The sequence below is a fragment of the Castor canadensis genome, chromosome 5, assembly GCF_047511655.1.
Source record: "Castor canadensis chromosome 5, mCasCan1.hap1v2, whole genome shotgun sequence".
NCBI lineage: Eukaryota > Metazoa > Chordata > Mammalia > Rodentia > Castoridae > Castor > Castor canadensis.
The window spans coordinates 158,217,065-158,241,754 of record NC_133390.1 but is presented as its reverse complement, the minus strand read 5'-3'; the positions used below and the strand labels follow the sequence as shown (position 1 = coordinate 158,241,754).

Sequence of the window (24,690 nt, the reverse complement as noted above, 5' to 3'; positions counted from 1 at the left end):
AGTGGTGGGGCATCTTGGCTGTTTCCATAACTTGGCTATTGTGAATAGTGCCGCAATAAACATGGATGTGCAGGTGCCTCTGGAGTAACAGTCTTTTGGGTATATCCCCAAGAGTGGTATTGCTGGATCAAATGGTAGATCGATGTCCAGCTTTTTAAGTAGCCTCCAAATTTTTTTCCAGAGTGGTTGTACTAGTCTACATTCCCACCAACAGTGTAAGAGGGTTCCTTTTTCCCCCGTATCCTCGCCAACACCTGTTGTTGGTGGTGTTGCTGATGATGGCTATTCTAACAGGGGTGAGGTGGAATCTTAGCGTGGTTTTAATTTGCATTTCCTTTATTGCTAGAGATGGTGAGCATTTTTTCATGTGTTTTCTGGCCATTTGAATTTCTTCTTTTGAGAAAGTTCTGTTTAGTTCACGTGCCCATTTCTTTATTGGTTCATTAGTTTTGGGAGAATTTAGTTTTTTAAGTTCCCTATATATTCTGGTTATCAGTCCTTTGTCTGATGTATAGTTGGCAAATATTTTCTCCCACTCTGTGGGTGTTCTCTTCAGTTTAGAGACCATTTCTTTTGATGAACAGAAGCTTTTTAGTTTTATGAGGTCCCATTTATCTATGCTATCTCTTAGTTGCTGTGCTGCTGGGGTTTCATTGAGAAAGTTCTTACCTAAACCTACTAACTCCAGAGTATTTCCTACTCTTTCTTGTATCAACTTAAGAGTTTGGGGTCTGATATTAAGATCCTTGATCCATTTTGAGTTAATCTTGGTATAGGGTGATATACATGGATCTAGTTTCAGTTTTTTGCAGACTGCTAACCAGTTTTCCCAGCAGTTTTTGTTGAAGAGGCTGCTATTTCTCCATCGTATATTTTTAGCTCCTTTGTCAAAGATAAGTTGCTTATAGTTGTGTGGCTTCATATCTGGATCCTCTATTCTGTTCCACTGGTCTTCATGTCTGTTTTTGTGCCAGTACCATGCTGTTTTTATTATTATTGCTTTGTAATATAGTTTGAAGTCAGGTATTGTGATACCTCCTGCATTGTTCTTTTGACTGAGTATTGCCTTGGCTATTCGTGGCCTCTTGTGTTTCCATATAAATTTAACAGTAGATTTTTCAATCTCTGATGAATGTCATTGGAATTTTGATGGGAATTGCATTAAACATGTAGATTACTTTTGGGAGTATAGACATTTTTACTATGTTGATTCTACCAATCCATGAGCATGGGAGATCTCTCCACTTTCTATAGTCTTCCTCAATCTCTTTCTTCAGAAGTGTATAGTTTTCCTTGTAGAGGTCTTTCACATTTTTGTTAGGTTTACACCTAGGTATTTGATTTTTTTTGAGGCTATTGTAAATGGAATTGTTTTCATACATTCTTTTTCCGTTTGCTCATTGTTAGTGTATAGAAATGCTAATGATTTTTCTATGTTGATTTTATATCCTGCTACCTTGCTATAGCTATTGATGATGTCTAGAAGCTTCTGAGTAGAGTTTTTTGGGTCTTTAAGGTATAGGATCATGTCGTCTGCAAATAGGGATATTTTGACAGTTTCTTTACCTATTTGTATTCCTTTTATTCCTTCTTCTTGCCTAATTGCTCTGGCTAGGAATTCCAGTACTATGTTGAATAGGAGTGGAGATAGTGGGCATCCTTGTCTGGTTCCTGATTTTAGAGGGAATGGTTTTAATTTTTCTCCGTTAAGTATAATGCTGGCTGTAGGTTTGTCATATATAGCTTTTATAATGTTGAGGAACTTTCCTTCTATTCCTAGTTTTCTTAGAGCTTTTATCATGAAATGATGGTGGATCTTATCAGAGGCTTTTTCTGCATCTATTGAGATGATCAAGTGGTTTTTGTCTTTGCTTCTGTTAATGTGGTTTATTACGTTTATTGATTTTCGTATGTTGAACCACCCCTGCATCCCTGGGATGAAGCCTACCTGGTCGTGGTGAATAATCTTTTTGATGTGTTGCTGAATTCGATTTGCCATTATTTTGTTGAGGATTTTTGCATCAATGTTCATTAAGGAGATTGGCCTATAGTTCTCCTTTTTGGAGGTGTCTTTGCCTGGTTTTGGGATAAGTGTAATACTGGCTTCATAAAATGTGTTTGGCAGTTTTCCTTCCCTTTCTATTTCATGGAACAGTTTAAGGAGGGTTGGTATCAGTTCTTCTTTAAAGGTCTGATAGAATTCAGCAGAGAATCCATCAGGTCCTGGACTTTTCTTTTTGGGGAGACTCTTGATTGCTGCTTCAATTTCATTTTGTGTTATAGGTCTATTCAGGTGATTAATTTCCTCTTGGTTCAGTTTTGGATGATCATATGTATCTATAAATCTGTCCATTTCTTTTAGATTTTCAAATTTATTTGAATATAGGTTCTCAAAGTAGTCTCTGATGATTTCCTGGACTTCCATGGTGTTTGTTGTTATCTCCCCTTTTGCATTCCTGATTCTACTAATTTGGGTTTTTTCTCTCTTCATTTTAGTCAGGTTTGCCAGGGGTCTATTGATCTTGTTTATTTTTTCAAAGAACCAACTTTTTGTTTCATTAATTCTTTGTATGGTTTTTTTGGTTTCTATTTCATTGATTTCAGCTCTTATTTTTATTATTTCTCTCCTTCTATTTGTTTTGGGATTTGCTTGTTCTTGTTTTTCTAGGAGTTTGAGATGTATCATTAGGTCATTGATTTGGGATCTTTCAATCTTTTTAATATATGCACTCATGGCTATAAACTTTCCTCTCAAGACTGCCTTAGCTGTGTCCCATAGGTTCTGGTAGGTTGTGTTTTCATTTTCATTGACTTCTAGGAACTTTTTAATTTCCTCTTTTATTGCATCGATGATCCATTCTTCATTAAGTAATGAGTTATTTAGTTTCCAGCTGTTTGCATCTTTTTTGTCTTTACTTTTGTTGTTGAGTTCTACTTTTACTGCATTGTGGTCAGATAGTATGCATGGTATTATTTCTATTTTCTTATATTTGCTGAGGCTTGCTTTGTGCCCTAGGATATGATCTATTTTGGAGAAGGTTCCATGGGCTGCTGAGAAGAATGTATATTGTGTAGAGGTTGGATGAAATGTTCTGTAGACATCTACTAGGTCCACTTGATCTATTGCATATTTTAGATCTTGGATTTCTTTATTGAGTTTTTGTTTGGATGACCTATCTATTGATGATAATGGAGTGTTAAAGTCTCCCACAACCACTGTGTTGGCGTTTATATATGCTTTTAGGTCTTTCAGGGTATGTTTGATGAAATTGGGTGCATTGACATTGGGTGCATACAGATTGATGATTATTATTTCCTTTTGATCTATTTCCCCTTTTATTAGTATGGAATGTCCTTCTTTATCTCGTTTGATCAATGTAGGTTTGAAGTCTACTTTGTCAGAGATAAGTATTGCTACTCCTGCTTGTTTTCGGGGGCCATTGGCTTGGTAAATCTTCTTCCAGCCTTTCATCCTAAGCATATGCTTATTTCTGTCGGTGAGATGAGTCTCCTGTAAGCAACAAATTGTTGGATCTTCTTTTTTAATCCATTTTGTCAAACGGTGTCTTTTGATGGGTGAATTAAGTCCATTAACATTAAGTGTTAGTACTGATAGGTATGTGGTGATTCCTGCCATTTAGTTGCCTTAGTTATTTGAAGGTTTGATTGTGTGTACCTAACTTGATGTTACTCTCTACTGTCTTGCTTTTTCTTATCCTGTGGTTTGGTGCTGCCTGCCTTTTCATGGTTAAGTTGGGTGTCACTTTCTGTGTGCAGGATCCCTTGCAGAATCTTTTGTAATGGTGGCTTTGTGGTCACATATTGTTTTAGTTTCTGCTTATCATGGAAGACTTTTATTGCTCCATCTATTTTGAATGATAGCTTTGCTGGGTAGAGTATCCTGGGGTTGAAGTTATTTTCATTCAGTGCCTGGAAGATCTCACCCCACGCTCTTCTTGCTTTTAATGTTTCTGTTGAGAAGTCTGCTGTGATTTTGATGGGTTTACCTTTGTATGTTACTTGTTTTTTCTCTCTTGCAGCCTTCAATATTCTTTCCTTAGTTTCTGAACTTGTTGTTTTAATGATGATATGTCGTGGAGTAGTTCTATTTTGATCTGGTCTGTTTGGTGTCCTGGAGGCCTCTTGCATTTGTATGGGAATATCTTTCTCTAGATTTGGGAAATTTTCCGTTATTATTTTGTTGAATATATTACGCATTCCCTTCGCTTGCACCTCTTCTCCTTCTTCGATGCCCATGATTCTCAAGTTTGGTCTTTTGATGGAGTCAGTGAGTTCTTGCATTTTCTTTTCACAGGTCTTGAGTTGTTTAATTAGTAGTTCTTCGGTTTTTCCTTTAATTACCATTTCATCTTCAAGTTCTGAGATTCTGTCTTCTGTTTGTTCTATTCTGCTGGATTGGCCTTCCGTTTTGTTTTGCAGTTCTGTTTCGTTCTTTTTTCTGAGGTTTTCCATATCCTGGCTGTTTTCTTCTTTATTGTTGTCTATTTTTGTCCTGAGTTCATTTATCCATTTATTCATTGTGTTCTCTCTTTCACTTTGGTGTTTATACAGTGCTTCTATGGTTTCCTTTATTTCTTCTTTTGCTTTTTCAAATTCTCTATTTTTATTGTCTTGGAATTTCTTGAGTGTCTCCTGTACATTTTGGTTGACCCTATCCAGTATCATCTCTATAAAATTCTCATTGAGTACTTGTAGTATGTCTTCTTTTAAATTATTCTTGTAGGCTTCATTGGGTCCTTTGCCATAGTTTATCTTCATTTTGTTGGAGTCTGGCTCTGAGTTTCTGTTCTCTTCATTCCCCTCTGGTTCCTGTACTAATTTTTTGCTGTGGGGAAACTGGTTTCCTTGTTTTTTCTGTCTTCCTGTCATTGTCCTTGGTGTTGTTACTGTCCCTGTACTGTGTGTAATTAAGTATTTTCTAGCTTGTAATAATAACAATGGTAATATTGAGAATGGAAGAGTGAGCTGAGATGGAAAGCAAGAAGTTAAAGAAAAGGAGAAAACAAATATACAGACAAGAGGGAGAAAGCAGAACAAGGTATCAGACAAGAGAGTTTCAAAGGTATAAACAGGGAGTGTTAGTGTACTAATCGACAGTAAGCTGAACAGACAATAGAGTGACAGAGAGAGGATTGAAAATCAAAGATAAAAAAAATAAAAAATAAGTATATGAAAGTAATATCTATTTATAAAAATGAATTAAAATAAAATGGAAAATAGAAAATTAAAAAAAACAAAAAAAACCAAAAAACCAAAAAACTTCCAAGTTTATATGCAATGCAATTTCAGTCTTAATAATTTGGATGTCCATCTCAATCTCCAGTCCTGGAGTTGGTGCCTCAGATGTTGTTCTGTAGTTGTCTCATCAAAGGGGATGCATAAAGTAGAACAAAACTACACTCACACACACACAGAAGAAAAAAAAAAAAGCCCCACCAAGTGTCCCCAGTTCAAATGCAATACAGTTTCAGTAAGTTTTTCGGCTTGCAGGTGTAATTCGGTTGTTCTCTCATCAAAGGTAGGGAGAAAAAGAAAAAAAAGCATCTGGAGGCAGTTCTGAGAGTGGTATCTGCAACTGTGGCTCGCCTGCCTTCTGCTCTCAGCCTGTAGCTGGCGGCGTTATTTATGCAGATCTCTGGGGTGAGCTTAGCACTCACCTGGTCCCACAGGCTTTGTTTGCTCAGAGTTCTCCTGTGCGGGGGGGCCTCTGCCACAGGCTTTCCCCTTTCCAAGCACTGGGAAAGGTGACACTGCCCCCGCGTTGTCAGGCCTGCGTGTTTATTTACAGTTCACGTGGGAAGTGGGTCTTCCCTCCTCTCACAAGCGTCCCCGCTCCTGGTTGCTGGCGCGCCCCGCTCCTGCCAGAGCCTCTCCGGCCCGCCCGGCTCGTTTATTTCCAGTCCCGGGAAGGAGTCCCTTCCCCCAATCTTCAGCGCTCAGGGCGCCCCACCCTCTTTCCAGCGTGTCTTAACTGTTCTTATTGCTTAGTACTCAGTTTCTCTTTTTTTCCCGGGTGGAGGTCAGTCTGTCCAGGGGGCTATGCTGCTCTGGCCCAGGCTTGTCTGTGGGGGAACCGCGCTACCGCGAAGCTCACCTGGTCCGCGTCTTCCCAAGCCATATGGGCGCCGGCCACTGGCGGCCCCGGGGGCCCGCCTCGGTTCTCCGTTTAACGTGAAGTGGAGATTCTCTGCGCCGGCTGGAGATGTGGAGGAGTCAAAGTTATGCCTTTTCTCGGTGATTATGCCTGCAAAGTGTGTCTCTAGCATCTCTCCAAGATTTCACTATAGGAGGGTCGCTTTCTGCTTCCTACCTCTAGCCGCCATCTTGGAATTCTCTCTCGGTGAGCATTTTTTCATGTGTTTTCTGGGCATTTGAATTTCTTCTTTTGAGAAAGTTCTGTTTAGTTCACGTGCCCATTTCTTTATTGGTTCATTAGTTTTGGGAGAATTTAGTTTTTTAAGTTCCCTATATATTCTGGTTATCAGTCCTTTGTCTGATGTATAGTTGGCAAATATTTTCTCCCACTCTGTGGGTGTTCTCTTCAGTTTAGAGACCATTTCTTTTGATGAACAGAAGCTTTTTAGTTTTATGAGGTCCCATTTATCTATGCTATCTCTTAGTTGCTGTGCTGCTGTGGTTTCATTGAGAAAGTTCTTACCTATACCTACTAACTCCAGAGTATTTCCTACTCTTAAGTGAACTCTTCTTTAACCAGTAACCAAGTCACGAAATAAATCCTAGAAGGCTTCCTTGTACCTTATTCCCATTAAAGGACCTCTCTCTTATCAAAAGTAACTACTTTCCTCCTCTGACAGCCGTCATGTCCTTGAATTTCTTTATCATCCATGTGTGACACTACGTTCATACAGTTCACTCTTACTAAAATAGTGTATCTCTTTCTATTTGTTGTATCTATCTGTCTTTTTTTTTTTTTTTAATCCATCCTGGTGATGCCAGGGCTTGAACGCATAGCTTTGTGCTTGCTAGGCAGAGTGCTACACCACCTGAGTCACGCCTCTAGCCCTTTTGCTCTTGGTTATTTTGAAGTTCAAATCTTGCCTTTTGCCCAGGCCAGACTGGACCACGATCCTTCTATTTTATGCTTCCCTCTGTAGCATGTTCCGCCATGCCGAGCTTTTCTCACTGAGATGGGGTCTTGCAAACTTATTTTTTTGCCTGAACTGGCCTGGAACCACAGTCTTCCCCATCTTATCCTTCCAAGCATCTTGGGATGACAGGCACACGTCCTCCATGCCCAACCATTGATTGAGATGAGTTCTCCCTAACTTTTTGCTTGGATTGGCCTGGAACCATCCTCCGGATCTCAGCCTCCCAAGTGGCTAGGATTACAGGTGTGAGCCACTGATGCCCAGGTCCTTGCTTCATTTTGTCATGTCTCTGGGTGTCTATGGAAAAAATCAGTTTGTGTGTGTGTGTGTGTGTGTGTGTGTGTGTGTGTGTGTGCACGCGCATGCAGGGGGTTGATTAAAACCAGGGCCTTAAAAATACTACACAGCAATCTACCACCAATCTACATTCCCAGGCAAAAATAACAGGTCCTTATGACAGAATAAGCAATCCATTCTACTGCCCCATTCATAGGATCAATTCCTGTTTTTCTTCCAGTTTTAGCTCTTCCTGTATTTTTAGTCCCCAGATTAGGAGAGAGACTCAGAGACAGAGACAGAGAGAGACGGACAGTCAGATCCTGGACTTTTTTCTTAATTAAGAGCTCAACGTGCATTTAAAATAATGTTTATTATATTTTAGTAAACAATTTTAGGTATTTTGAAGCAGACAGTTTTAAGAAAATCTAGACTGAAATACTTCTGGAAACAGAATGCCAGGCATTTCTACACCCATCAAAATATTCCCCTTCTCATCTCCTCACAGCCTCTCAGGAGAAAATGTGTAATGAAGATGCCGGGCCCTCTCGAGTCACACAGACTCACTTGGAGTCTGAAAAGCCAGAACAGTGTAGCATAATTTTCCTCATTAAGATTCTGTTTAATCTTTAAATGTTTTGTTAACATTTGGTTTGGTTTAATTTACCCATATTCCATTTCTCAGAAACAGGCATCACAGGGATTCTCATGGCTTCTTGAACATCAAATAGCTCTTGAACGTAAAACTGTGATGGATTGAGTGTGAATGAAGCAAACAGGGATTCAGTTTCCCTTGAAATACATATGGATTTAATAATTAACAGGAAAGCTCTTCATAATTAGAAAAAAATGTTTTGGGAAAATGTTCAAGATGCATGAGAAATGAAGAATGTTTCTGGATTGGACTGCCCCAGAAAATAGCCTTCCTCTGAAACTCTGATGACACAGCTAGAGAACGAATAGTCTCAGCCAGGAGGTGAAAATGTATGGCACCATTTCTGGCACATAGTAAGCAGTTAAGGAGTTTTTGCTTAATCTCTGTTTTCCAAATATTTCAAACACCACTAAGCTTATTTCCATGGATGAAATTTCTTTCACACCTGCCTTCAGGAGTTTTCAGTCTAGTAGAGGAATCAATGTGGGGGAAAAAAAGCAATAGGATGGTCAGGCCCCAGTGCAGAGAAAAGAGCTGCAAGGCAGCACAGATGAATCCTGGGCTGAGTTCTAATGGAAATCTTCTTGATTTTGGTAGAGTGTGTAAAAACTCAGAGGTGGGAAGAGAGCTTGGAATTTTTTTTTTTGAGACTGATCGTAAGTTTGAAACTTACGATCCTCTTGCCTCTGCCTCCTGAGTGCTGAGATTCAAGTGTGTGTACCATCTAAGCCCAGCAACAGTTTGGAATTTTTAAAGAACTGCAATTAATGTTGGATGCCAGTAGAAGAGAGGGATGCTCTGAGACACGGGCCTGCAGGGCCAGTTACAGTCCCAGCTAAAGAGGGATTGTGTTCCGAGACTCCTGGGCTTTACCCTGAAAGATTAAAATTGTTTTTTTTTTTTTTCATTTTTCTTTTATTATTCATATGTGCATACAAGGCTTGGTTCATTTCTCCCGAAAGATTAAAATTGTAACAATCATCTCAGCATCTCAGTACTCACCTTCCATAGACATATTACAAAATGCCCTTTTAGTGAGGCATAATTTATGTCCAATAAAATGTACCCATTTCACATGTTTGTTTTGGTGACTTTTGACAAACTTGTATGCCCATGGAACCACTGGCATTCAGTCTGAGGACTTTTACCATTATCTCAAGTACTTCGCATATGGCTCTCACTCCACCCCTACAAACACCCAGGCAGCCAGTATAGAGGTCTGTCATGATCAGTAAGACCCGTCTTTCTAAGGTCTCACTTCAGCGGAATCACAGATGAAGTGTGTTTGTGTCCGGCTTCTTTTTCTCAGCTCGATGTTCTTGAGGTATGCTCCATGTTCACACCTTGTTACTGCTGAGGTTTCACGAGATTTATGTAACAGACTCTGTTCACCTAATCACCTACCAGTGACACCTATTGATGGATATTTGTGTCATTTGATTCTGGCTTTTACAAAGCTGCTATGAATATTTGCGCCCAAGTCTTTGTCACATGTCACTGTGCCATGTGGTGCAGCTAATAAATCTGGGAAGATGCTCCCTCCCCCAGGCCCCTGTCACTAGATGTGTGGGGCTGGGAGTGGGGGAGGGCAGCAGGAACAATTTGCCCCAGGCCTGGGCAGTCATTATCCCTCATTCTGCTGGCAAAAGAAATTGGTCCAAGAGCCGTCATGTGACCCAAGAGATTACCTAGACTCTTCTCAGGAGAAAGAAAGTGTCTTTCCACTCGGGTTGCTAAAAGGGACCATGTAAGCTTGGAGCTGCCATGTCTTTCTACCATGGCTGCACAGAGAGGCCTTTCATGACACGGAGAATAAGAACCAGGCAGAGGCAAAACAGGCTGGGGAAAGAGAAAGAATCCTTGCTTCCTCCAGCACTTAGACTCAAGCCTGACAACAACGCCCACGCTGAGAACTGGGAATCTGGAGAACCAAGAAAGAAGAAGCTGGAGACTAGAGGAGAAAGGACACAGTGGAGACAGCTGAGTCAAGAGTCATGCTCTCAGTGTCCTGGTGTCCCGAAGGTCAGCCCCTTCTTAAGTCTGAGATGAGATGAGGAAGCTGCCAGGCTGAGGCCCTGACAAAGAGCGGTAAGCTGGCTCTTCATCTGTGGAGAAAGAGACCACTAAGACAGAGAGTGGTTTCTGTACCGTCTGCTCCCCCATCCTTAGTTCTGCTCAACAGATCTGCGTGGGTATCTGCCTGTTAACGTGCCAGTGGGATGGAGCCTGAGGGTGTGAAGATGAACACAGGCTCTCCTTTCCAGTACCTCACCCATCAATGGAGGAGGGAGCCTCATGCAGCTGGGGTGCCTCATGCAGTAAGGGGTGAAGATTTAGAGGATGAACTGAGAAAGAGACGAGCACTGCAGGCAGACAAGACTTGTTTGGTGTTCTAGAATGTGTGGGGAAAGGAAGGCAATAAATAGACAGAAATAATGGTAGGGAACCAGGAGTCTGGTCACAAAGGATCTTGAATGCCACATGAAGAAATTTACATATTGCTACTCAGGAGGCAGAGATTAGGAGGATCAAGGCTTGAGGCCATCCTGGGGATAAAGTTAGTGAGAAGCTATCTCAACAAACAATCAGGGCTTGCACTTCTGTAATCTGAGCTTTCCAGGAGACAGAGGTAGGAGGACTGTATGTAGTCAGAGGCAGGCTCTGGGCAAAATAACTCCCCAAAACCCCATAAGACACTATCTGAAAAATAACTTAAAAGCAAAAAGGAATAGGGGCCTGGCTCAGGTGGTAGAGTGTTTGCCTAGCAAACTGGAGGCCCTGAGTTCAAACCCCAGTACCACCAAAAAGTTATATTTTATGTTTTAAGCATTAGGAAGTTCTATTGGTCAGCTAAGGTTGCCGTAACTAAGCACCCCAGACAGGGTGGCCAAAGCAACAGAAATATGTTTTCTCACAGGTGTGGAGGCTAGACCACACCTGTCCAAGATCAAGTTGTTGGAAAGTCTGGTTTTTTCTGAGGGCTCTCTCCTTGGCTTGTAGATGAGTGTGTTCTCCCTTTGTCTGTTACTACATTTTCTGTTTTATAAGGAAACTAGTCAGATTGGAATAGGGTTTACCTTAATGAAAATCTTATTTTAACTTAATTACATCTTTGAATATTCTAAATCTCCAAATACTATCACATTCTGAAATATTAGGATCTAGGAGTTCAGTATTTGAATTTTGGGGACACAATTCAGCCCATACCAGAAGCCATTGAAGGTTTTTTTTTTTGTGGTACTAGTGTTTAACCCCTGCTCGCCAGGCAAGTGCTCTACCACTCGAGCCATGCCTCAAACCCACCATTGAAGAATAAGTAGGGAAGGGATGAACAGGTACGGCCCTTCAGAATCATTATTGGTAACGTTACGAAGGAGGTACTGGAGTCGACAAGACCAGAGAGACTCCAAGGCTTGTTTGAGACTTTGGAGTTGTCCAGGCAAGGAATGATAATGCTTGAGAGCCGACTCTAAGATGCTATTCAATTAGAATATAAATCAGTTATATGTCAATATAAGCAGCTTAGGAGAAGCTGATGAGTTTCCCCACAGGACAAATTCTATACAAGATGTTTAAGCACCTTTGCTTTGAAGGAGGACAAAGGTAGGTGGCATGAGGCAGGAAGGAGGTCCATGAAGAATTCCCCCACTACCCATGGCTTTAAGAAGTCGTGGGCTTAGATTCTGCTTTTTTGTCACTGTTCCTATTCCTGTTCTTATTTTTTGTTATAGAGACTGTGCGTGTGTGTATGTGTGTGTGTGTGGTACTGGTGTGGGAACTCAGTGCTCACCCTTGCTAAGCAGGTGCTTGAAAAGAAGGTGTTATACCCCTTGAGTCACACCTCCAGCCCAAGACTAATTGTTTGTTTATTTATTTTGGTGAGACTAGGGTTTGAACTCAGGTCTTCATGCTTTCAACACAGGTGCTCTACTGCTTGAGCCACATCTCCAGTCCATTTTGGTCTGGTTATTATTTATTCATTTTTCAGTACTGGGGTTTGAACTCAGGGTCTACACCTTGACCCACTTCACCAGCTCCTCCCCCCTTTTTTGTGATGGGTTTTTTTGAGATAGGGTCTTGCGAACTATTTGCCCAGGGTGGCTTCGAACCGTGATCCACTTGATCTCTGCTTCCCAAGTAGCTAGAAGATTATAGGTGTGAGCCTCTAGCACTCGGTTTGTTCTGATTATTTTGGAGATGGGGGGGTCTCATGAACTATTTGCCCTGGTTGGCCTCAAACCAAGATCCTTCCTATCTCAGCCTCCTAAGTAGCTAGTATCACAAGCATGAGCCACCAGCACCTATTTGCAAGACTTATTTTTGATGTGGCAGAATGTTCACACAATATGGAACTGAGGTTTTCTTGGAGACTTTGTTCTGGCAATGATTAGGTGAGTGATCTTAGGAAAATCATTTTATCTTTCGAACCTCAGTTTCCTGATATAAACATTTTCAACAAACACATTTATAGAAAGAATGAAAAGAGATTGAGAATGAAAGGTATTTTTAAGGCTGGGCATAGATCACACCTGTAATCCTAGCTACTTGGGAGGATTGCGATTTGAAGCCAGCCTAGGCAAAAAGTTCTTGAGTCCCCATCTCAACCAATGGCTGGGCATGGTGGTACATTCCTCCCACCCCAGTTACCTGGAGAAGCACAATAGGAGGATTGTGATTCAGGCTGGCCTGGGCATAAAGTGAGATCCTATCTCAAAAATAACACAAAAAGGGCCGGCAGAGTGGCTCAAGTGGTAGAAGGTTTTCCTAGTAAGTACTTACAAGACCCTGAGTTCAAATTCCAGTACTGCAAGAATAAAAGGCATTTTTAAAAAGCTGCACCCCTGGTACACTTGGCTCCTCCTAAAAGATATTTTTATGTGTATAAGTGGGAGTGGGAGGCTGATATTCTTTACAAAGCATGTTAGTGGTTATGTTTCATTTGATTGCCTACTATGTGCCCTTGGTCAGAGCCCTAGAGTACTTCTTTTTTCTAGAAGGTTAATCTCTAGATCCCAGGAGTTGGTTGTGCATTAGTTATATTAATATGTGAGAAAAACAAGACTTTTGTCTGGGATTATGAGGATCTGATTATCAGAAAAGAAAAAAAAATGAGGTCTAATGGCAATAAATGCCAGAATTTGAGGGGCAGGCTTGATCATTAAGGGAAGGGAGCAAATAGACAAAATCAGAGGGGAAAAAAAGAAAGAGCTACAAGAGGCATTATGAAAACAAAAGGCAAAATCTGAAAAGAGACCAGAAAAGTAAAACCAAAGACTTTACCCAAATGTCTCTTATTTCAGACTTTGTATTCATGCCTCATTTTCTCAAGTACGAGAACCTCAAGGGAGAGAGAAGAGGTGGTTCTTTTTACTATCATTTATGTTTATGTCTGGTCAAGGTCGAGCAACATTAGGACTATTGTTTGCAAGAAATTTTGACTTGGGTTTGTTATTACATATAATAATTTTTGTAATTTACATGTCTTACTCAAACAAAATATAATCCATTTGATACAGATTTTAGTTAACTTTTCTGAAGATGATTTTGTTTACCAAATATAGTGCTTCAGCAAGTTTTCCTCTTATAGTAAAGTTTCTTCAAAGCAGTCTGAGGGCTGGGGATATAGCTCAGTGGTAGAGCATTTGTCTAACGTGCAAGACTCTAGATTCGATCCCAATTCAGGCAAAAAAAAAAAAAGCCTGATATTTACACACGAGAAAACTTTAACTTGAAACCATGCACTAACTACCTTCCTTTATAATCTGCCAAATTTTCTTATAACAAAACTAGAAAATGGCAAGAATTAGTTCCAGGGGAGACCAAGAGTCAACCATTCATTCATGCTGTGTGTATTGGGCATAAGACTTTTTGCCTGGAAATGGGTGTAGAAGTGTGTGAATAAAACAGACATGGGTTTGTATCTTCCATGGAGCTTACAGTCATGTGAAGAGTTAGTAAACAAGCACATCAACAAACAGAATCAACATAGAATTACAAATCCTGATAACTTGTATGAAAAAAGAACTAGTTGCTATTAATGAGAATAACAGTGGGGATTTCAAATGAAAGATTGTTGAGGAAATGAAATTCAGACTGAAACCTGAAGGATGAGTAACACAGTCCTGAGCAGAATGAGAAAAAGCAGTCCAGGCAGAGGAAAGGACATGTTTATAACCCAGAGACGGAAAGAGCCCAGTTGTGGAGTTCATCAAAGCAGGCCTATGTGGACAATCCCAGGAGTAGATGTAGGCAATGCTTAGGGGAAAAAAAATCTTTCTCTTTCTTTTTATGTCCTCATAGTTTACACTAATTGTTAAGTGTCTTGGGTATGGTCAAGGCTGAAATAAATGCCAACCGTTGGAACAGAGCTAGCCATGAGGCCAGCCTAACAGCCTCTGTGAGTGAGGACAATTCAGGAGAATAAATTAAACTGAAGGATCCAGCATATTTGAACTTATCCAGTATGTGATTAGAGGTGGACTGCTGAAAATGTCCTTGTTTGCATTTTCTCCACACTCCACCATCGTTTTTATGTTTCTGGAGATTTGGTGACCTGTCTGGTTCCTATGTCCCCCACTTCTGTGATTGCTGCTCCTGCTGCTATCATCACCTCTGTAGCCATTTCCTAGGCCAGGCACCTCACAGCCACCTTGGACTCTTCCATCATTTGTCAAGAGCAATGGATTCCTCTTCTGTCCACCCACATAGATTTCACTTTCCCTCCAGTGTGTTGCTTCTGGTTCATTCTCAAGGTCTCTAACTATGCCAGGCTTTCCTGCTCAGTTACCTGGCTCCTGCCTCATCCAGCTCCATCTGTCCTTCAAGTATCTGTTGTGTTCATCTCCTTTCATTGCCTGTCCTAATTCTGCCCCTTTCTTATCTCTGAACATTTTCTCTGTAAAGGAATTCCCATAAAGCTAGCTCGCCCTTAGCCTCAGAAAGCAGCCTCCTTTAGGTTGCCTCAACCTTTGCTCTTGTTTTGTCTAGTGTGCTTCTTCTTCTCCCATCTCTCTTTCACTCTCCACCATCCCAATCCCCTAGTCTCCCAGTGCTTTAGGGCATTCTCTTATTCATTCATTCAATGAACACTTAACTGAGTGTCTTAAATGTTGGACAGTGTTAGGCACTGGCCCTTGTAGAGTACATTTTCATAAAAAGATGATAAAGTTTCAACCAAAGAAATATATCAAGCTAGTGAAGGACAGAAAACATTTCCCCACAACAGATTTAAAACGTTCCTAGGGCCCTTCAAATGGAAACTGAAATTAGGTTGGGAAGCTAGTAATTCTCTAGGTTACTAAAGGTTGGAGAGGTTATATCTGTTTGTGGAAGACCTTGAACACTAGGCTATTGAGTGTTAAACACAGTTGTAAACAATGAGCAGTGATCCTTTTTTTTTCCTGATCCCCTCTCAAAATCAGATTTTGAAGAACTGCCAGCTTTCTTCATATCCAGCCTTTTTTAGCAAAACTGGAAAGGATTGCCTATGACTCTTTACCCTTGGTGGATGACTAAGGACCTACATTGAAGGCTGCTTCATTTAATATTTACATTTTAGGCAGCCTTTGTAACTTTACACTTTCTTTCTCTAATAATAACGCGATCAGTAATCAAGGTCAACAAAGTGTCTGGCCACTGGTGCTTGTCATGCTTCTTTCCACAACAAGGACAAAACCCACTGGCGTTGGAAGCAGGGAACCAGCATGCAGTGGGGAGGAGGCAGAAATGTTGAGAATCACAAAGATAAGTGGTGGCTTTATAAAGAAGGGAACTGAAAGCAAGGTGTGGTGGCATACAACCTATAACCCCAGCATTTGAGAGGCTGAGGCAGAAGCATCTTGAGTTTAAGCCTACATAGCAAGTTTGAGGCCAGCCTGAACTATACAGTGAGACCCGGTCTTAAAAAAAACAAAGAACAAGAAAAGAAAAAGAAAAACAGAAGGGGACTAGCATATAGCATCTATTATCTCTTGTTTCAAGATCAATCCTGAACCAAAAAGGTCTTCATGTGGTAGGAAAAAGGTAAGTAGGAGGCCTCAGCAGTCCACCCTAATGCCTTGGGCATCTGAAGCATTCTCTACTGGAGAAGTCTGCATTCCTCACAGGTCCTAAACCCAGTGTGGGGAGCTGCTGGGTTATAGGTTATAGTCACACTGTAGCAGGGAGGAGGATCAGAAGAAAACAGTCTAGGCCTGAGTCCTGAAAAAGTAGCAGGGAGGTAGGGATGGCATAGCAGAGAGATAAAACCTGAGAAATCTGAGCATGAGGAAGGTCACATAACACCAGGGAGGGGAAAGTCACATAGCACTAGGGTAAAGTAGCCAATAAAATTAAATATAACTATATATGGATTAGACCTTGCTTTTTGCTTCTGTAACCTGCTTACAAGGGTATATATAGTGAGACCCCTTTGTTCTCGGGGCTCAGCCTTTGGACATGAGTTTGCAAAAAGATAGATTTAGGAGTAATGTTTAATTGCAAATAGCTTTCCAGATGTGTGAAAAAAATCTTTTCTCAGGCTTCTATGACTCATACAGTAAAATGGACAGGAATAGAGCTGAGGTCATCACTTTTAGATTTAGGAGGTAAATATTTTAGGACTGGAACAAATTTAGCACCTGGATGATGCAAACAAAGATATGATTCCAGAGTACAGAGAATAATCCAGGGCATTTACCCTTTTTGGCAGTTGAGTTTCTACCCTTCTTATTGGCTGTGACCTGCCCTTCTTTGTATGATCTTTCTTTTCAGTCCTTTTAGAACACAGTTCTATTTTGTGAAGATCTATCATAAGTCTTAACCAGACCCAATTTTGTTAGCCTATCAACATGAGCAATTCAAAGGGTGAAGCATACTCATTCCTTGAGCTTTCACCCTGGTTTCCTGTCTTCCGATCCCTCTTCTGCCATAAAAGCCTTTTCATCCTTGTACACTGCTAGTTTTTCCTCTGTGGAAGCTTCTCTGACATTCCCTTTGTGTTACCATTCAGTCTTCCAGACTATTATTTATTTTAGGCAAGTGCTCTACCACTTGAGGTATATCACCAACCTTATAGACAATTATTTATTTGAATACTTGACAAACTGTATCACAGTAAGTTGTTTATTAGGGAATTCCCTCAGGGTAGAGGCTCTCATTCATTTTTATATCCCCAGACATTGGGACTTAAATGTCTGTTGAACGCATAATAAATAAATAAATGAATAGGTGAATGAAGGTCATTCTACTAAAACAAAAGGAAAAACAAAACAAGACTTTCTTTAAGGTTAACAATGACCTCCATATTGTGAAAATCAGTTGACAGATTTCCGTCCTTATCATGCCTGACATTTCTGGAGCACTGACATTGCAAATTACTCTTTCCTTTTTGAAATTCCACTGGTTTCAGGCTTTAACAAAAACAGTCTCTTCTGACTCTTCTTCTCTGTGTACACCTCAGTTTTTTTTGCTGACTTTTCCTCTTCTGCAACACCTTCAGTGTTAGCATATACCATACTTCTGTTTTCCACCCTGCTTTCTTTTTCAGTACGTGCACTCTGGATGTCTCTTTTCTATCTTTTTTTATTAGTGTATGTTAATTATACAAAGGGATTTCATTGTGATATTTCTACACATTCCTGTAATGTATTTTGATCAAATTCTCTGGATGACTTAACCAAAGGCTTCACACTCAACATTCATGCCTCTGAAACCTCCACCCTGAATTCATTTATTCCCTCTGCACACCAGAAGAATATATTCAGCTGCTTATTGGGCCATAAGGACCACACCCTTGCCATGCTTGGAACCAAGTTCCTTAGCAGCTTTGCTCTGTGCAGCTTCTAACCTTTTTCTCTATAAATTCCCCTTCTGGGGGCGTGGTACCACCATTTTCCTCATATCCCCTGTCAGCATCCTCCACTCCTCTCTCCATAATTTTTTCTCAAGTCATGTTGCTTTTATTTTGAAGGTGTGTTTTGCCCCTAAATCCTGTTGTTGGGAGAAAGAACCCGGGTGGAGCCCAGCAGTCTCTCTATGGAGAAAGGCCAAGGATGTAGAGAACGTAGGGCAGAGTTCTGTATAGAAAACTGGAGGGAGTGGGGGAGGGAGTAAAGGGCACGCATGCCCACGTACACACACACACACACACACACACACACACACAGAAAAGAAAAAGAAAGACTCAAACATGAAGAGAGAGAGACACACACCAGAAAGATCTCTCTTGAGTCTTCAACTGATCAGAACAGGAATTTGCCGAAACTGCCTGAGACTAGAGAAGTCACCACCAGAAAAAAGCAAAGGGAACAACTACGACTACCAGTCCCAACAACGTAAAATTCATGATGCCTGGTATTCAATAAAAGTCACTAGGCAACTGGGCATGGTGGTGCACACCTATAATTCCAGTACTCAGGAGGCTGAAGTAGGAGGATTGCGAGTTCGAGGCCAGCCTGGGCTACACAGTGAGGTCATGTCTCAACAGAACAAACAAATAAGAAGTTACCATGCATGCAAAGAAACAAGAAAACATGACCCATAATAAGAGAAAAATCAACAAATAGAAAAAGATCAATAATTATACAGAAGATAGATTTAGAAGACAAGACATGAAACCAGTTGTTAATACTATAGACCATCTGTTCACAATGCTAGAGGAAAGGTTCAAAATAAGCAGAGACATGGAAGGTGTTCTGAAAGAACTAAATCTGACTTGTAGAGATGAAAACTATTGGATATGAGGCATATACCAAGTGAGATTAACAGCAAATTAGACATTGCCAAAGAAAGTCTGAAGAATTAGTAGAAAAATCCGAAATCATGCCTGAAATCCTGGGTTTTATCCTCAAGAAAACACATACATACTAGCAAAAGAAACAAAAGAAAAGAAAGAATCCAAAATGAAATACAGAGAAAAAACTTAGGAGTATCAATGAGTTGTGGGAATTTGAAGAATAGCTTACATTTTCACATTTGAAGAACAGACTAGATTTTCTCAGACCCTTATCTTTAAACAAAAAGGTACAAATTAAGGAATTATGAACTCATATTTGTCAGTGGAAAGTATCCCTGATAAATTACCAAAAAGATGGGACAACTTCAGGTACTCTAATATTTATGAAACTGGAGTCCCTGGAGGGGAAAGGAGGGGAAAGAAAAAATAATTGAAGAAAAAATGGCTAAAAAGTTTTAAAATTTGATGAAAACTATAAATCTATAGATCCGAAAACTCAGCAAACCCAAACCACATGAAGCATAAAGAAAACCACACCAAAACCCAGCAAATCAGACCGCTTAAAGTCAGTGATACAGAGCACATCTTCATCTCTTCTCCTTTAGGCCAGGCTCTCTTTACTTCTTAGCTGGACTTCTTACAGTAACCTACAACTAATCTCTTACCGCTAATTTGATTCCCATCAGTCTTTTCCTCTTCACTACTATCAGAGAATTCTTCACTGCTCACTGAATAAAATCCAAAGCTCTCAGCCTGGTAAGTTAGGTACTCTTAATGCACAGCATGACTGACCTTTTTCTTTTTTTCTAATATCAACTCCCTTCTCCCCCACACCTGCCCTATCCGCCAGCTACAAGGAGCCATCTGTGGAAAGAGCTGTATTTTTCCTGGCCACTGTGCCCTTACCTGTGCTGCTACCTCTGACTGGGAAAACCCTTCCCCAACTTGGTCTATTCACCTGTGGTCCTCTGTCCTCGCAAAGTTCCTGGAAGCAGGAACTTCCTTCTCTATTGTGCCAGCTTCACAGCTCAATGCATATTTTCCAGTGAAATATTCTCATTTAGTTGCCTGCTGGTGGCTGTTGCCTGTAATCCTAGCTGAGACTGAGAGAATCACAATTTGAGACCAGCCTGGGCAAATAGCTTGTGAGACTCCATCCCCAAAATAACCAGAGCAAAATGGATTGGAGGTCTGGCTCAAGTGGTAGGGAGCCTGCTTTGCGAGTATGAAGCTCTGAGTTAAAACTTCAGTACCACCACTTTAAAAAAAAATCTTATTTATTTTTTTTTTTTTTTTTTTTCTTTTCTTTTTTTTTTTTTTTTTTCTTTTTTTTTCATTTTTCTTTTATTATTCATATGTGCATACAAGGCTTGGTTCATTTCTCCCCCCTGCCCCCACCCCCTCCCTTACCACCCACTCCACCCCCTCCCGCTCCCCCCCTCAATACCCAGCAGAAACTATTTTGCCCTTATCTCTAATTTTGTTGTAGAGAGAGTATAAGCAATAATAGGAAGGAACAAGGGGTTTTGCTGGTTGAGATAAGGATAGCTATACAGGGCATTGACTCACATTGATTTCCTGTGTGTGGGTGTTACCTTCTAGGTTAATTCTTTTTGATCTAACCTTTTCTCTAGTTCCTGGTCCCCTTTTCCTATTGGCCTCAGTTGCTTTAAGGTATCTGCTTTAGTTTCTCAAAAAAAGAACGCTTCACGAATTTGCGTGTCATCCTTGCGCAGGGGCCATGCTAATCTTCTCTGTATCGTTCCAAAAAAAAATCTTATTTAATGATGGTCTAGATTTGGGAAATCTGTTGCATTATACCCATGCATCCATACTGAAGAGAAACTTTTTTTTTTTCAATAGCCAGAACAGTTTCTTATTGGTACCAGGTGTGGCTGATACATTTATTATTGGCTTGGTTTAACTTTACCTCATTGAGTGCCCTGAAAAATTTCAATGGATGATTGTTATTTAGAAAGATATCTATTAAAATGGTATCCTTTCCTACCTACAATATTCCCTATTATACCAGAGAATTGCTCTTTTCTGGATGTCATAAATATGTGGCAATTTATTTTATGAACAAGGATCTAATATGAACCAATTCGAAAGACAATAGGTACTCTTTTGATCATGACCAGGAAGGAAAGTCACTAAGAGTGCACATATATTGCCTGCAAACAATTAGGAGTAATTTTTACACATATCCAGGACTGTCCACATGGTTATCATGGCCTGTATGCAGAAACTTGTGGCTGATTTACTGCCAGTGGGCTTGTGGAATATGCCAGTGAGAAGGGGTAGGTACAGGCACGGTAGGAGTTAATGTTTAGGACTGTGTTAAGTAGTAATGGGTTTCATTAGCTTATTTTGAAACTAAATGGATTAGCAATCATAAAAAGTTTTATTCTATTAATTAAAGAAATGCCCAAACTCAAGGGGTTTGGAGGCTGGGGTGTAGCTCAGAACATATGTCTAGGATGTGTGAGGCCCTGTGCCCCAGCCCAGTAACTGCCAAAAAAAAAAAAAAAAATCAGTAAAGTTGCATACAAAAATCTCAAACACAGCTTTACTTTTCTGTAAATGAGAAGGTTTGGGAGCCCACAGAAGTTAATTCTAATTTCACTTTTAAATTTATTCAGAAACATTCACCATATACCCACTATATACATGCCACCATGCCAGGTGATAGAGACACAGGTTAATAAAATAATCTTTGCCTACAGAACGTTAAGCAGGGATTTTCTAGTTAAGCAGGGATTCTGAAAAGGGACTAGGGAAGCCATATGCTTTTCAAGGGCCTGTTATAAAGTGCCACCTTACGTGCTTCTCATGCGATATGCTGCCCATGTAGACTAGAGGTGAAAAGGAGCGTTCAACACAGTCACCTAAAGTTATGACAAGCACCCTAACAGGCATGGAAATGGTACTGTGCACGGACCCAATTTGCCTCATAGCAGCAGAAAGTGCCTGATGGACAGTCGAAGTTGAAATACCTTGAAGTATGTCTCAAAGGCTGAAGATACTGATTTAAGAGTCATCAATTTATATATGGGAATTGAAGTGAGGAGAATAGGTAGGGTCACTCAGAGTATATGAAACTCATCATTTGACATTTACTTAATAATTTTTTACTCTGTGCCAGACACAGTACTAGATACTTTACATACAATATAACTGTTAACCTTCAGAAACACCTCCAAGGTCAAGTGAGATGGGAACTTTGACGTGCTAATGGGTAGGAAGCTGGCAGTGAAGAAGGCTGTCTCCAGGAATCCAAAAGAGGAGCCACCAGAGAAAGAAAAGAACGAGGAGGGGGTGATGTCCTAGCAACCAGGAAGGATATTGTTTTGGGAAGTGGGAAGTCAGCAGTGCTCCATGCTACACAAGTGCCTGGGGAAATGAGGACAGAGGGGCCAATAGTTTGGGAATTCAAAGGTTGAAGAGAACTTTGTGGAAAGCCCTTTCAGAGTGGTGGGGAAGGGTGAGAGACATGTTACAAAGAGTTGAGAAATGATGGGTTGTGCACAGGAGAAGCAAATGGGGAAAAATTGAGTAGTAACAGAAAATGAGAGCACGGCAGAGTGGCTCAAGCCAAGTTCCAAACCCGGTACTGAAAAAAAAGAAGACTGGGTGGAACTTCAAAGGAAGAAAGTGACATAGAGAACAATAGAGAAGATGAGACCGAAGAGCTTAGTCAAATGTCCTGTTTCTACAAGAAGGCAAATAGAAGAGAGAGAAGATGGGCAAGGAGGTCTGGTGGAAGGATGGGCCTTAAACCTAGAAAGAGACTTCTATTTTAGTGAAAATGAAAGAAAGAAGTAGGAATTAGGGCAAGTAAGAATAGAGGAGATAATTAGCAATGTGGTTTCTTGGATCCCAGAATCGCAGAATAGGAAAGACTGGACATGTAAATATTTTACATGTCTGTATTATTGGAAATTTCAGTCCTATACAAAAGTAGAGAGAACAGTAGAATGACTCCTATTGGACTTATCACACAACTCAGGGCCAGGCGTTAGGTGGGAGTTGGTCTTGATAACCAGTGTCCACATGAAGTGAGTGGTCTGTTTAAATAAGACCACCTATGCAAAATAGTACTCTAATTTGCTTTATAGAGCTGCCCCAGAGGTGAACTGCCTTCTCTAAATCAGAAAACGCAGTGATAACCACAACACTCTTACCATGTAAATACATCCTACATATGATTCTTTCTTTATTTTATAAAATGAAAACACCACAGAAGAATTCTTTGGGATAATGAAGAGCTGAATAATTCTGAATAGCAAGGCTACATCAGTCTGTTTCTTAGTTAATAGTCACATGTAAACATTTTTGACCACGAGCTTCTAGTGTGAGGTCTAAGCTATTATTACAGAGACCCAAAACACAGTGACTGAAATAAGACAGGTGCGTACTTCTCCCTTTATAACAACCTGGGGTGGGTTTCCAACAAGGAAAACAGGTACGAGGGACTGATAATTAAGCCATCTCTGCTGTTCCAACTATGTACCAGGGGCAGTTCCAGGTTTTGCAGATCCTGACGCTTATACAATTTTTTTTTTTGTCAGTACTGGGGTTTGAACTCAGGGCTTCATGCTTGCTAGCCAGGTGCCCTACTGCTTGAGCCACTCCACCAGCCCTAAGTTTAAATGCCCTCTTTAAGTAAGAGAACATAGAGCTATAAATACCTACTTAAGTGCAGAGACCAGACCAAGTGATGGTCACTAAATAAACATTTACTTAGCTTTGCAGAAGCTCTAACTTTGAGTGGACTTCTGCCTTCAGGCAAGATTTGCATAAACAGAATTAGAAACCTATATAAGCTAGTGTTTTATCATCTCGTAATTGACTAAATGGTCTGAAATGAATTCAAAATAGTTGGGTGTACTAAGAACTCTGGACAGTCATGCAGGATTGAGAATGGGGAGAGAGGAATGTTTGTTGGGTTATTCATAAAAGCTTTGTAAAAAAGGTATATCCAAATCCAAAGGATGGGCAGGACTTGGAAAGGCAGATTGAAGGGAATAGGCTATTATGGCCAGGGATTTGCATATGTCAAGTCCTGAAAATAGAAATGAGTATAGCATTTGGGAACTGTGAGGATTCTCAGACTGCAACTTAAGGTTGGGAAGCAACAGAAGGTTAGGCAAAGACAAATGATGAAATGTCCTTCTGAGATGCCAAGATTTGGCACTGGATCTGATCAAATAGACTAGGGGTCAATAAACTCCATCAGCAAGCAGGCCAAATCTGGCCCACCTCCTATTTTTGTAAATAAAGTATTATTGGAGCACAGCCATGGCTGCTTGTTTTCACATCATGGTGTCTGCTTTTCTGCAAAGAGAGTTGAGAAGTTCCCAGACACCTTATGGCCCACAAAACCTTCACAGCTGTCTGAGATGGACAGACCTATTGCTAGGCATAGGTGTGCACACCTGTAATCCCAGTACTTGGAAGGCAGAGGCAGGAGGATCAGGAGTCCAAGTCCAGCCTGAACTACATAGTTAGACCTTATCTCGAAAAGCCAAGGGCTGGGGATGTATCTTGGAGAGAGCTCTTGCCTAGAAGGCCCAAGGCCCTCCGTTTGATCCTCAGCTCTGAAAATGAAAAAAAGAAAGACTCGAAAGTGAGATTGTATGGAAAGATGCGTGATCTAAAACTGCTTTTCTGCCAGAAGGTTGAGAAGCTGCTAGAGATCTTCAGACCCACAAGCCTTCACAGGTTCCTGAGATAGACAGTTAAGACTTGAAGGAAGTGGAATTTTATGGAAAGCTTAATCTAAAACTGTAAACTAAGATTAATTCAAGATTCAAATTTCAGAAACTTTCACACCTAACTGAAGAGATTCTTAAGTCAAAGAACAGGAAGCTGGGTGCTAGCAGCTCACGCTTGGGACCCTAGTGAGGCAGGCT

At 40.6% G+C, this 24,690-nt stretch overlaps 1 protein-coding gene and 1 non-coding gene across 3 annotated transcripts in view; both read right to left on the bottom strand.

Moving 5' to 3' along the window:
• Asip (agouti signaling protein) overlaps positions 1-24,690 on the bottom strand; it is a 117,055-nt gene that overhangs the window by 71,874 nt on the left and 20,491 nt on the right. The gene's annotated exons all lie outside the window — the stretch shown is intronic.
• Positions 20,467-20,573, bottom strand: LOC141423577 (U6 spliceosomal RNA). The gene has a single exon (XR_012448422.1). It is a non-coding gene; the product is annotated as a U6 spliceosomal RNA (small nuclear RNA).